General features: G+C 29.4%; 1 long non-coding RNA gene across 1 annotated transcript; it reads left to right on the forward strand.

Annotated features, from left to right (window-relative positions):
- Positions 1 to 4,077: 4,077 nt before the first annotated feature.
- Positions 4,078 to 4,526, forward strand: LOC126739825 (uncharacterized). Its single transcript, XR_007661705.1, has 2 exons — positions 4,078 to 4,203; positions 4,258 to 4,526. It is a non-coding gene; the product is annotated as an uncharacterized LOC126739825 (long non-coding RNA).
- Positions 4,527 to 14,559: the final 10,033 nt, after the last annotated feature.

Genomic DNA, 14,559 nt, shown 5'->3' on the forward strand with positions numbered 1-14,559 from the left:
ATATAAAGTTTACTAATTTCTAAAAATGTAATTCGCCGTGATTATAAAACGGGAATAAACTAAAAATACGTAAAATTAGCATTTCGCTGACAATTCGAATGTGGGTCTATTTTTATTTTGTTCCCTAGCTCAAGCGGAAACATAACATCATATATTATTAAAGCAAACTTTTGTATTTTAGTTAAGTTTATTTTTACAATAGCGTGTCCATTTTAGGAAAAAATAGAACAAGTCAAATTTGCTAAATTAAGCATCATCCTAATAGACGTAAAACTATAAGATTTACTTCGAAATTAATAAAAGATACTCAGATAATAATTATACAGCGTTAATGATTGGAGCAACATAATCTCAAATATATGGTTATGTAAAAATTAATGATACCTGTATATATATATCAATATATAGAGAATTACAAACTTATTATAGGGTAGCGGTCTCTGACTAATAAAACTCATTGGTTGGTCTTAATATTTTGTCATATATTTTAGTGTCTTTTTTAGGAGCAAGTACCTGAAAATAAGAAGCATGTTCAAATGTAAAGGAATTGACAATAATAAAACTATAAATTTATTTGTCATTTGTCCTTTCACTTGTTCCATTGTGCTTCTCTCACATCTTTGGTACTCATGTCGTATTTCTTAGTATTATCTCTTAAATAGAAAAATATTCTCTCTTATATATTTCTAGTACTTATGCCTTTAGTCCTAATTTTCTGCGGTCTTCCTTATTTTTTACGATTTAGTGGTATACATTTTATAGCAATTTTGGGCTAATTTTTTGCTTCCATCCTTATGTCCAAGGTAAGTACCATAACATCGGTTTTTGCTCTATATCTGTCATTATTGAACCATTTATTTCCATTTGTTGTCGTACGTCGTCATTTCTGAATCTATCTCTTCTTGTTATAACCAGTGATCTCCCAAATATATCCATTTCAGTCGCTTCAAGTTTTCTTAGATTTTGTTAGATACGTGTAAACATTGCAACTAGTTACTTCAACTATATCTAATTGGATGTTAGATTATTCAACTCCTATAGGGAAATATTTTGTTTTCTGTGTATTGATTTCCAGTTCCCAGGTATTATACTCTTCCTGCAATTTTCGCGCTATATATTGTAAGTCGTCTTTATCGTTCGCTGTGATAACTTGGTCGTCAACAAATTGTGTAGATTATAAAAGCAAATGTGTACGATGTAGATTTATCTCGATACACTTTTTTCCATTAGTACATAGATTTTAAACAACGTAGGTGATGCACAGCAGCCTTGGCCTAAACCTTTATCTAGCGGGACCTTTTTTAATAACTTATTAACGATTTTTTACTTTAGACGATGTTCGATCATACAGGTTTTCTAGAGCTTTTATTATAGTGTGACTAAGATCGGTTTCCTGTTAAACTACCCACATTTTCTTGATAGAGACTGTATTATAGGGTTTATGAAGATCTATGAATATAAGATGGGTTTTTTAATTGGCGGCTCTTAAGGAGAAAATATTATCCGTATACGCTCTTTCTGTTCGAAATCCTGTCATTTTAAATGGCAAAAAATTTTCCATCTTCCTTCACCAAAAAATTGATGCAAGTTGAAGTGATTTATCAGTAAAAAATATGTCGTTTTAAAATGAAAGCACTGTATATGCCTCTTTTCATTCTGTAGAGACAGAATCCCTATTTAGGTATTGGGTGCTGCCTCAAGTGAGTTGTTGAATTAGTTTTTCTAACGCACAATTGATTAGTTCAGAGGGTACTCCTCCTGGATCTGCAACATGACCGTTTTTCAAATTTTGTGAGAAGCCCTGATCCTTAAATTCTTTAACTTTTGAAAATGTCTAATATATTGTCTGATATGCAGGAAATCATTCTTGGAGGTCTTACATGTCGGAACGTAAATACATTTTGAGGTCCTTGATTGAAATTTCATATTCAATTCATAGTATTAGAGCCAATGATTAATTTACTTAGTTATTGTGTTAAGCATCTAGAATAGTCATTGAATTATAATTGAATACCAAAAAATAGGCATTAATTGAAATTATATATATAATGAAACATAATGAATGAATATATATTTTTTCTTGACTTGATACATTATTCCATTTGGCCACTTTTATTCATCAATATTTTTCCCCAAAACTTTTGGAGTACCAAAATAATATAGTTTTTATTAGTAATTCAGTAAAAGCCGATTTATGATTAATATTCATTGCTGAAATATGATGTCTCATGATGGTCTTCCCTTACTTAACAGTATGATTTGATCAGTGATTTTGAGAGCTCTATACAGGTCAAGAATAAGAAGAATGATAATTGTATCATCCTCTACTATCACATCCGTAGGTGTATTCAGCAAGCAACTTCTTCTGTTTTCAGTCAACAGTTGTTGATAGTGATTGGTTTATTTCTTTGTTGGTATAATTTGGAAACTTGCCTTAGATGGCATGTCTTGTTAAAATCTTATAGGACTGATAAAGTAAGCTTCCCTTATTCCAAGCATCCAAAATATTATCTGTGATACTCCAAAGAGTTGACGTTTTTAAATCCAGACTGAGTTAAAGATATTTTCTTTTTTTAAGAAAACCTGTTCATCCAGTTGATTCCATAGCACATTTTCTAAGTTTGTATAAAGGGTTTTGCATAATTATATTAAAAAAAAATCGTAGATTTTGTTATTCTAGGTCCAATTAATATATTTAATATTTTAAGTGAAATCTTTCTGTTAATATAAATGTTTACTAGACTTGAACTACTTGTTTACTAGAAATACAAAAAGCTGCGATTTTGTTAACTAGCTTATAGCTATTAACATTATTGTAAGCACTGGATATATCAAGAAATAGCGCAAGCAAATAGTGATTTTTCGTAAAACAATTTTGTATGTCTAAAGTCAAGTGGGGATAGGATAAATGGAATGCATAATTTAAGAAACAGAATATTTATACGGTCTAATTCATTAGGTTTAGTTCATGTATAAGATGTGTTATGTATGTGACTAAGGTTTTCGAAATGTACACCTCTTTTGCAGTATTTTTCATAAATTAAATGATTTCTGCCTTATTACAAAGCGAAAAATATTTACCACTTCACTGTAATTAAACTTAGATAACTTTCTGTTCAGTTACAGTAAATTTTATTTATAATTGAATAAAACAAATTTATTGTTAATAAGTATGTACAAGATCCCAAAAAAAACTAAAAAATGAAGTATTTTAGTGACTTCTTACTTTCTTTTTGTTAATTGTACAGCTTTGTCCCTAAACTATCCTAATTTTTTTATTTAGAAATTTTTCTACGCACTTCACATTTTTGTTTTAATTCTCTTTTCATATACTATTAACGACTGATAAAAAATATGTATAGATTTTTTGAACTTAGAGACCTTTTATTGATGTTGGATTGACCTAACTAAATTTATTTAAAAAAAAATATTTATATTCATTATTGATTTTCGTCAATAACTTTTCCATTTTTTTTTCTATTTAAATAATTTTTGGGATTAAAATTCTTTCTCTCTCAGAACCCCCACATTTGCCACGTAAATTTCACCAGATTCAACGTTTCTGAAATAAATAAAAACTATTTATTGTATTACAAAAAAAAAACAGTTTTTTAATTAAGTAACATCTTGAAGGTATTGCAATACAATAGAAATAGCCCTGCTATAAAAATTTAATTGTCAGCTGTTATGGATCAGATATGCATGTAAATCAATCCACTTCATGTGTAATTTAAAGACAGTGTGAATAAATGATGTACAATAATATACTAACAGATTATACTTTGTTTGATAATAGTTTTGAAACATTTTATCAAGCATCATTGTAAATACTCAATAAGCTAGGTTTGCTCCATTATAAAGTAACTTATCTTAGTAATAGGATTTAGTTGGATTCTTCTGCATTTTTTTGAATAATGTTGTTTTGTAAGACTATAAAATGATCCACATAATAAATAATAAACGTACAAAATCTAAGTGAATAGTATGATATAAGTATTATACTCACTAGACATTTCATAAATGCTGATTTGCGTGTTCAAAAACGATAATATGATATTGGAACGCACATATCAGTGGTAGCTGTCAAACAGTTGCCAATTTTTTATCAATAATATATTTTTATTACTCGAATAATATTTTATATTTATTTATTAAAAGCATGGTCTTATCACACAAACCAATTTTTAAATTAATAGGAATTAAGTAAGTATACAAAAATCAAATTGCAAGTAAACCAAATCATTACTTCTCTTTCAGTTACCTGATTTATTCCTCAATTTGTGCCAAGATTACCAGAAGGGCTCTCAAGCAAAAATTTTTAAAAGAAGCATACAGAAGAGATGTCAGCGTTATCACCATTTTCCATGTAGTAAATGGTAGAAAGGGAAAAGAGTTTGAGCCACTGCAGCCAAAAGTCGAGGAAGAAATCAGCTTGGTTAAGAAGACTGTGGTTAAAAGTGCCACCTAATGAACTCGATTTAATATCAACTGAACATTAAATTTAATAAACATTTTGATATCTACCAGTTACCTTTTTAACCTTCAGATATCGGTAATTAAAAGGGTAAAAACCCAACATTAAATGAAGCAGCCACCTTCTTCTTCCACCTTGCCCGAGGTCAATAAAGAAGCAGAAGTACCAGAGATACTAAAAATAATGTCCCGACACCCAGACCCGTTCCGTTAATTTGTGATCAGTTCCGAGGTATAAGAGTCTTATTAACCGGGATCATTATAAAACTTAGTAATAAAATTTTAACACATTAAAATAAAATTCATATAAATTCCCCGTCATCCGGCTCGCATTAGGGGATTGTTTACGACACTTAGTGTCACTACGGGTCATATTTTTGTTCGTAAATAACTAAAAACGAAAAACGGTCACTATAAAGTAACTATAAAACCATAATATGACTACCGAGAGCGCGGTCGTCATTTTTATGCAGTTGGTTTTATTTGCTTCAGTTCATTTATTTTATCTGCTAACCGAGGAATAACGGGTAGTAGTTGTTCGAATCTATTAGAGTTTATTTAAAATAAGATTCATTAGATTTAATAAATTAGGTTGCAGTTAAAACATGCAGAGTTAAAATCTCTTGAAGTTTTATTTGGTCTTTCTTGAGTTAAGAGTTAATTTTTTAAGGTACTCACTTAAATAACTCACAACAAGCAATATAAAAAAAGAAAGTAAATAGTTACCAGTTTTATGCAAAGTAACATATTTGTGCAAAGTTGTATGTATCGGTACTGGTCATAAAAATAAAAATATATATGTATATTGACTTCTATTTCTTCCTTGAGGGAATTTGGCCTTCCTTAAGCCTTTTTCCTGTTTCTTCTTAGGGATGAGTAGATATTTCTACATTATATTTATGGATTTCATGATACATTCATTCAATTTCGATCCTCAAAGACATACACTTCTTACGTACTTCGATTAATTCGTACTGCATGTCTCCCACAGTCTTAGATAGGATATTACTTTTATAAAATACTGATGAAGAAAATTATCAATATTTAAACAAATAGCAGAAATTGTTAGTCAAATTTACAATTTTTTTTACAATAGGCCTTAAACGTTGTTTTAAAGTAAACGTCAGTGTCCAGATTATTGCTAACCAGTATGTAAAGAAAAAGAACTTGCTAACACGAGATATTTTACGAATGTATATACAGTACCTAATTCAGTACCTTTATCGAGTACTGAAAAAAACTACATCCAAGTGATATTCTAAGTACCTACGTTTTTATAGATATTCTTCATTTCACGCATATTCAAGTTCGATCTTGCACTTACAACTGACCAAATTCTGCATGCGTACAAAATATACACGGCTGGCAATCTTATGTCTTCTATGGTAAAAATCAATGTAATAGCTTGCATCTCGCAAATAGGAATTCAGAGACGCGCATTATCATTCTCACTCTCTGACTTTGATCGCAAACAAAAAAGAAATGGTCCTGGATACTCTTAGGTTATGCTTGGTTCAATTAAGTTATGAGTAAATCGATAATCCTATTTTGGATATCTGTCTGTGATTCAATAAAAAATCAAAGTGTAATAAATTACTAGACAAAGTCGATAATTTTTTTTATTAGCCACTATTAAGTTGTCCAATAAAAATTAAAATTTCCGATTCAACCCCGTACACCGACATCACCACAGCACACCAGTTCTGCGAAGCGTGGGTAGGAAGTTCATTTATAATCAAACGGGGCAGATGTGCTTATTGTGTCGAGCTTAATTTTTTTTTTGTTTCCTTGTCTCATTGAATGCCCTATATTTCCACCTACTTGATCGCTAATTACTGAACGGGGCCCCATTGTTATATACGGTGCGCTAAAAAGTTTGCATAAATTATGCGCCCCCTTTTGTTTAGCATTGATTTGCCTCCAGGCGATGCGTTTCTTTTTCGACGTTGGTGATCGAAATTCCGTGTGCCTTCCATGCTGGTTATACAGGGTGTTGGCATCTTTATTTTAATTTTACAACTTTTTTTTTTTAAATTGCAAAGCCAAATATTTTTCATAAGTTTTTTACTGATTAAAAAATGACTACTAACTAAGCGCCTTTTCATGGAACTAGGGCCGTTTCTTGTAAGCAATTACAAACTTTACTAAAAGGGCTTATTTCTTATTCATTTTTCTTAGAAAGTCTGGACGGAAGCCAATTATAGGGTTTAAGTTCTAATTGCTAGTCAAAAAGATGGAAATGCCTAATTGGCTCGCAAATGTAGGAGGAATATTTTTATTTATTTATTTATTAAGTTTACGAGAACTCTTTATGTATTGAAGTCGGTGAAGTTGGTAAAGTTTTATTTATGGATGATGGTGCACGCTCTGTAATTACTTATGTTTATGTTAATGCAAGTAAATTTTCTGCTTATAATATTTTCATATCGGTTTTTAAAACTAGACAACAATAAGTACTCGTAAGTTACTAAGTTACTGAGGCCTTTGGATGATTTTTGCAGGATTTTAACATAATAATGAATTTTACAGTTGTTCTGATATAAATCTTCAGGTTGAATTTAAGTAAAAAAATAAGCATTAACATCTCTTGCTTCGTAGTATTCGAATAAGTATACCAAAAGTGCCATGGGTTACTGATTTACTTGAGGCATTTGATACGATGAATTATGGTATACTTTGCTCTAGGCTCAAACTGATAGATTTCGGTGGCTTTTTTAAGGACTACCTATATTATAGACAGCAAAGTGTTTATATTGAATGAATAAATATCTGGGATTTTATGTTTCGATATGCCAAATATTTTCCATATAGTTCAGCTACTCTTCCCTTGTCTGGAACACTATTACTTGATTTAAAACTCACCTTTTTAACATATCCCACACCAGCTCGAAGGGCCATGACAACACTTAAATATCGTGCTTCTCCGTAGTTTCTAGCGGTTCTTGCCTAGCGAATGTGCATTGTTGTGTTTAAGTTGTAAAAAGTTACTAAATTCTGTAGAGCGCGGAGAAACGATTAGTTTTAGAATCTGATCCCGATATTCGATTGCTGAATGGTTTTACCTTCAATGAAAACTAGATTCGTCCTAAAATCCATTAAAACTTAAGCTCAAACTATCAAAGTTTTGCCTTGATATCTGTCAACTTCTGCAATGGTTTAAAAACGAGAGCCTTGTCAGCTTTAGCGATACACTCAGCCTTCTTGAATCAAGAGTATCAAGAAATAAGACAAACTCCTATTAATCAATAAAAAAATGCATGTCCATTTCCGCTCTTGTCAATTCTCATGCTTTTTGGTTTATCCTAATCTTCTTGCGCGATTTCCACGGGATAGTACTGGGGCCTGAAAAGGAGTTCTAGTGTATTAAGATTGTTATCATATTCGCATGATCTATTATATATGCCATAAATATTTTAAAGCTGACATCTTAGTTAGTTGGCAGTAATACTAGGATTTCGTTATGTCTGAAGGCGAATTAATCTACCTCTCTATGTATAGGTTCTATTGTTCTTTTACTTGATCCAAACGGCTGACTATGTCAGTCATGACATTCTTCTTGAAAAACTAAAATATTAAAATTTCGGTGAGAGCAAGTTTCTTTCTTTTCTATGCTCATATCTGAGTGACCAAACCCAGATACTAAGGGTGAGAGTAAAGTTTTTGTTAAAAGTAGACATTGGAGTCCTACAAACCTCCATCTTGAGGCCACTGTTTTTCTTAAAAGATAAATCAATATATGAATTGCATATAAATGATTTGCCTGGGACCGACTACGTCGATCCTCTTGGTAGTTGACAACACTCTTCTTTCATTACCCAGGAAAATTTTGGAAGGTCTTATGGAGAGGGTAGGATTGGCTTACTTGGAAGTTAAAAATTTGTTTAATTCTAATAAAGTTTGTCTAACTCTAGACAAAACAGAAAAAAATGGTTTTTCATGACACCGAGGTGTTCGAGTTTGTGAAATCTTTTGAAGGGAGGTTCCTTGAAATTTACCCTAACCCTAAACTAAAACGAGATATACATACACAATATTAAAGTATCGATTACGCTGAGAACCATCATATACATCTTTCGCAGTCTTTGTTCTATTGTGTCAAAACGTGTAATGCTTACTTCCTACTATGCTCTTTTCCATTTTATTATATTATATGGTATTGTCATTTGGGGTAGTGCACTAGTGGTAGCCAGAATTTTTGGATTAGATCGAAGGGATTCTTTCGAAAGGCTTTCTGACTATCCTATGGCGAAGATTGTTAACAGGAATTTAATCAGAAATTTTCATCACATTTTGACTTGAAATAGGGATGACTTGGTGATCCCTATAGGGGTGAAGTTTGTTCTTTGCCACTACAAGTAATTAATTAAAAACCCAAAAGGTTCTTATTCAAAAATGATTTCTATAGTATTAAACACTTCCTTAAATATGAAGTAAAGACTGAAAATTTTATATAGGAAATGTGAACTTTTATCTGTAATCTTGTGTAACTTTAAATATGTTTATAATGTTTGTTTTATGATTAAATTTTTTTAGTGATTTGATATGTTAGTGCAAATAGTTCACTTATAATAAATCCTGAGCCAACTATACGAAATAGTGCTTTTAGTAGAACTTTCAGCTTCGCGAATGTTAATGTCATCCTGTGTCATACCAAGAGTTTGTAACCGTATTTTACGATTAAGATTTTACCCTTTTGACTATGTTGCATGCACAATTAAAACAAATTCTCACTACACTGGTAGGAAACAAAAAACGTGGTAACAAATGTCTAATAAATACAACAAATAATAAGTTTATTATAGAAACAAATTTTTTCATCTAAAATTAAAACGGCCTTTTTTAATTTACTACGTTATTAGTTTCACAAAAAATAGCGCGAATTTGCGAAACTTGCAAAGTTTTATTTTTAACAATTATTGAAATACCCTATAATTGCAATCAACAGGAAATACAACATTTAGTACACAATAATTTGACAGCATATTTTATACTTAATATTTCGCTGTCTTTTTAAGAACATTTAATTTGTGTGCCAATCCAATCATATATTATTTAAAATATTTGATAATATTTTACGTATAGCCAAAAAACTAATAAACTATTATTTTTGAGACTAGCTATTTGTTGTATTAATAATTTTTTTAATGGGCTTTTAAAATAATATCTTATTTCAGTTTTTTGTTATATTTAAAATTGCGACTTCTAGTTTTATTATTCTACTTTTTATGACTTAACCAATTATAATTAAATAAATGTTAAAAACTTCTACTATCTTTGTATATACTTTTTTTCACCCCCTTTAAGATAATTTTTTTACCCTGATTTGCAATCATTGACATTAACGTAATATTGACCTTCAAAAGGAAAAAATATTTTTAATCCTAAAAAAATATTAACATATATGAATTTAAAAATATAAGCGTTCGATCTAATTTTTAACCAATTTGTTTTTTTGATATTTAGATAAACCCATTACAATAATTGGACTTTTAATTATTTATTTCGGATTATCGGACCATAGCCAGCTGGCGGCGTCTTGATGCCCGGCGTCTTATTTCGCATCTCCTCTCGAAGTGTGAGTGAAATGTGGGGGAGTCGCGGGAGTGTAAATTTAGACTAGAAATTAACGGACGCTGTTTTAATGGAATTTCGCATTATTTCGGCCGGTTTCATTAGAAATACTCATTTTCATCTCTCACGGGCTCCGAATTAATAACAAACATACGAGTATTTATAAACAGATTGGGTTACGCCACTCGGTCACGCTTATTAGCTTCTTTGATGAAAATCGGTAATCGTGTGTACGATACGTGTTTCCTTATTGTTGTCCAATTTTTTAAACTTCTAATCAACTTTTCGAATTAACGAATCTCTTAATTTAAATAGTGTAGAAAAGATTAAGTGAGGTACGCAGTTATTTTTGTGTGTGTTGTAGACCGTCGATCCTGTGAGGCACCATCGGACATAGTATATGCCCATACAACTTGAAGTAAGGTAGGTCAAGAACGGTGTTTACTTTTACGTATTTGATGGCAAGAAAACTTTTTTTACATTATCTGTTTATACTTCTAATTTGTTATTAAAATAAAAAAAAATTTCATATTGGAAAATATGAATACATTTTTATTATACTGTTCATATTAAGTAAAAATTATGTTTTCATTTGGAAAGTAAATTAGCTGTCACCTGTTGGTGTTTTTCTATGTTTAAAATGATAAAATTAAATTTATTGCACCTAGATTTGGCAACTATTGCTAAAATGTTTGCGTTTATGTTTAATGGAATATTTTCTCACAGTTTAAGAGGTAAATTCTATTTATGTCTTTTATTTGCCTTATATAAGAGCCCAATTAAGGTGCGTATCTTTAGAAAAAAAGTTCGCCATTTATAATTTCACGGTTTAATTTTAAATAAAGGCTATGAAAATAATGTACATTTTATTATCGAATGAATTTTTTTTAATGCTAGTACTAATTTCCTCTTATCAGTCAAAAACTCACAATAACCATGCCTTAGTTTTGAAATAAAGCTGATTTTAATATTTAATGAGATTGCAAAATAAAAAATATTTTATAACATATAAAATAAAATACTTATTACAAAATTAAATTGTAAAAAGAAATTATGCACATATCTCTAAAAATCTATAGCGACAATAAAAGTTAGTAAAAAAATGCTAAAAACTAAAAGTAAACCTACTAAACTAAAATAAAAAATTAAACTAGGATCAGAATTAAATATCTAGTATAAAACGTTCTCTATTAAAATAAATATTGCTGATATAATAAGAAAAGATCTACAATATAAAAAATGAACTAAGAAAAAAATTACGTTCTGTATGTCTATTATAATCAGTTTAAAACAGATGAAATAAAGTTGGTCACAATAATTTGAGATATTTTTTATTATAATATCATTTACAAAAAGATACTCGCTAATTACTACTACGTACAGTAAAGTTATGCATCTCTCATCTCAAAAAACTGACCTAAATTGCATAGTTTTATTTAGTTTTATTAGTATTCTTGTGTATTATGTAGATTATCCCAAAAACACTTATAACTTAAAATAATTTTTATGGCTCTTTAGTTAATCCTTAACTAATTTCTTAGTTCACTGAATAATAATTTATTTGCGAAAATTCTTTAGTTGGAGTTAGAAGTAAACACAGTTCGTATTTCTTAGCGCTTTGATCTAAATTAAGGGATTTTCATGAAAATTCAAGTTTTTACTGTACTGCGTAAGTTATGCTATATTTAATTATTTTACTTTATATATTTTAAGTGTTTTTAACATACTAAAGCTTCTGGGTCACCCTTTATCTATACTTCTCATTTTAAGAAAGTTTTATCTAAAGCAATATTTTAATAGGCATATTTAATATCATCAAATATATTATTTTAAATGTCAGCTTGTTCTAAATATCGATGACTAAATCATGAAAATGTAGTAGTTACCAATGTTTTTATAAAAATAAATTATTTGCTTATCTCTAAAAATCTTTAGAAACTATACTTGCTACGAGATTTTTACAATAAAAGTTAGTAAAAAGGTCCTTAAAACAAAAATCTGTAATATATTGAATGAACTAAGAAGAAAAATTACATATGTTATAAAGATATATTACTTTTATAATCAGTTTGAAACAGATGAAATGCAGCCTATCATAAAGATTTTACATGTTTTTTAACATAATTTTATTCAATTTCCAAATATTCAAATGCACGTTTGTGCAAAAGAGTTTTTAAACAACACCTTCGCTAAATGCCTCCACGTACAGTAAAGTTATGCATTTTTCATCGCAAAAAACTCACTTATATTTAATTTGATAGAGTTTATTTATGACCCAATAATTCTTGTGTATCATGTAGGATATCCCAACTTAGGATCATTTTTATGGCTCTTTAATTTATCTTTAACTAAATTCTTAGTTTGCTGAATAAGACATTTTATTTGCTCAAATTATTTATTTCAAGTTGAAGGTAAACATAGTTTGTATTTCTTGACGATATTTCATGACGAAAATTAAACATGGAAATTCAAGTTTTTAGTGTACTGCATTAGTACTAAGTTATGTATATTTCCAATTATTTTACTTTATATATTTTTTTTAATATAGTAAAGCTTCTCGGTTCCTTTTATCTACATTTTTCATCTTATCCAAGCTTTATCTAGAGCAATATTTTAGTAAGCATATTTAATATTCATATGACTTCCAGTGTACCACTTTAGCTTAAAAATGACAAAAAGTAAAAAACGCAAAGTAGTAGCTGTTTTTTCTAAATTTAAACATGCGTTCGATTTATTTCATCGTTACTTTGGAAAAAGCTATATGAATTTAATATAAGTTATGTCAACATATTTTAAATAATTTTTATTAACGATGATATTAAAGGATAAGGATAAAATTTTGTAAAACACTAAAATAGCAGAGGAAGTGCTTCGGATAAATTCCCTCAACGCATTTTTCTGTTATTTTATTTCTCTGATATTATTAATAATTGTTCCAGCCATAAAATGGAAGTATCAGTTCTAATTATGATCACAATATTACCATTTGCCCTATTGTTGTTGCCCGACTTATAGAAGAAAAATTATTAAATTTATTAACCACTGTTTAGAGTTAGAGTAGTGTTTTTGCATACACATTTACAGTGATGACAATAAGTAATAAAAAAGTGTTTTATATTTTGCACTACTAGTTGAAAAGTAGCATTTTATTAAGCATCAAATAAACCGATTTTGCCCTAGTTTAACCGACCTTGTATCTTTTACGGTTTCCTAGATCCCAGTGGTCACCCTCGAATTTAAGACATCCTGTATCTTAATGCCAATTATATACATCTGAATGTAAATGACAGACATACGAGGCTACCAAATGTCTGTGTCCAAACGTAGCAACTGATTTTGGTCAGGTAGACGAGTGAGACAAAAGAGCGCAGTGACTGTGGGAAAAATTGTCACCCATGGGTGGATGATTATATTGAAAACGGTCATTAATGGATACGAATGTGGGTCTTTTGTATAATTTTTGAATGATGATTATAAGCATCGGATTTAATGTCCTTTTATTGATTAATAGTGTCGGGAACGCATATGGTGCCGGCTTGTTTTTCCTAAAATATGCTGATGATTATCACGTCGTAGGTTTATTATTTCTTTAGCGTTTTTCGGGTAAACATTAATCAAAATTGGATTTATAGAGGTATTGATGATTTTTTTGTTGTTGTGATTTTATTTTAATAGTTCTAGTCTTGAAAAAGTGGTGACACGCGTATCTAATTTGTTGCTAATTGACGCTTTAATTTTAACTATATTTCATAAAAAAGTTGCGCAATTTGTTAAAATGCAGTTATTGTAAATACTGCTAGAAGTATCATAATAAGTTCGATCCGCAAAATAAAGAACACGCAAAAACTAAAATAGGCTGCAAAAAAATATCATAATATTGTTACAGTATATGTTACCCAAAAACATTATTAAAAAATGCTTAACTAAGTAACAATATTAGCAAAATTGAAAATTAATTGGAGAACAATATAAGATGTTATTTTTCTAATAAAAAAAAGAGATTTCAGTGCTTTAATCCTATAAATTTTCATTCCTAACTTACTAATTTGGAGAATTTTACATTACCTAAGTAGTCTCTATATATGTAAATTTTAGAAAACAGTAATACGATCAAAATAAAACAGGTTCCAACAAATTTTTAGCAAAAAATGTTAACTATTTTTTATAGACTTAATGCCATTCTTGCAAATATACAAAAATTTCTGTTAAACCTTTGCAGTACTTACAATTTTTTAATGCAACATCTTATTACAGATTTCTGTTTTATGTTTTTCACCTTTATTAAATTAAGATTTGCCATAGACAACAAAATATCCATAGTAATACCAATACATTATACAGAGAAATTTAACGTATATACCAAATGTACATTTAAAAAAAAGCCTCTACTCAAGAAAGAGTAATTTAGTTTTACGTAGCAACAACAACAACAACAACATAAAATTGTTAGTTATTTTAAATCCTCAAGTTCCTTGAGGGTCTGTTTTAGATACTTCGGTTTTTAATATATAATAA

The sequence above is a fragment of the Anthonomus grandis genome, chromosome 8 (genome assembly GCF_022605725.1).
Source record: "Anthonomus grandis grandis chromosome 8, icAntGran1.3, whole genome shotgun sequence".
In the NCBI taxonomy this organism is placed as follows: domain Eukaryota; kingdom Metazoa; phylum Arthropoda; class Insecta; order Coleoptera; family Curculionidae; genus Anthonomus; species Anthonomus grandis.